General features: G+C 46.6%; 1 protein-coding gene across 7 annotated transcripts in view; it reads left to right on the top strand.

The window, feature by feature from the left end:
- Positions 1-900, top strand: part of LDB3 (LIM domain binding 3) — a 217,764-nt gene that overhangs the window by 10,129 nt on the left and 206,735 nt on the right. The gene's annotated exons all lie outside the window — the stretch shown is intronic.

The raw sequence follows: 900 nt of genomic DNA, 5'->3' as shown, positions 1-900 counted from the left end.
CGAGTGCTTCAGCAACCCAACCCTTCTACCCTACCACAATGTATGTTCAAAATGGCTCAATTCCAGCTAAATGAATGGGTCGGGGTCACACTGGACCTAAAGAACATGTTCTTCTCAATCCTGATCGTTGACCCTGAAGGAGTATTGAATATGTGCATCGAGGGCACCATGTACAGATGGACGGTCTGCCTGCAAGGATACTGCAATACCCCATCACTAGCCACTGGTGCCATGAATGATACCCTGAAGAACTTTCGCACCTCACATACCCTTCCATCAGAAGAGGAATTGAGAATCTGGAGTTATTGACGACATCGCTATCATGGGTCGTGACGGTTCCATCGTTACCAGCATAATCAACCAACTGGTCACCCACCTTCAGAGTAATGGATGGACGATTAATGAGGAAAAGTCATGCCTACATCCTGTAGATGACATCACATTCCTTGGCACCTGATTCATTGGCTCTATCCACTACGGAATCTCACATGATGGTCCTGACATCGACCCATTAAAGAAATCCCTGCCCGTGACTAAAAGACATTTTCAGCAGCTCTTAGGTCACCTAAATTGGTATCGGCATTATGTTAACCCTAGTCATCTAGCACTCCTTACTAAACTACAGCAACAGATCCATAATAAGTCCTGAAAATCCACGCCTTGGACGGAAGGGGACCAGCAGAATCTGTTTCACCTGTTAGCCGCTGTCAAGAGTACGCAGCTCCACGCAATCAATCTTGGTAAACCATTGATCATAACCCTTGAATTCACCACGAACCACGTGTGGGCTGTTGCGCACAACCCTCGTGATGAATTGGTATACACTGCCCATAAGACTCTTCAAGCAGCACAACATCGGTATGGAGCTATAGGAAAAATCCTCCTAGCTGGACAGCTAGT

This window comes from Alligator sinensis, unplaced genomic scaffold, assembly GCF_000455745.1.
Source record: "Alligator sinensis unplaced genomic scaffold, ASM45574v1 scaffold94_1, whole genome shotgun sequence".
Taxonomy (NCBI): Eukaryota; Metazoa; Chordata; order Crocodylia; family Alligatoridae; genus Alligator; species Alligator sinensis.
This window is presented reverse-complemented; position numbering and strand designations above follow the sequence as displayed.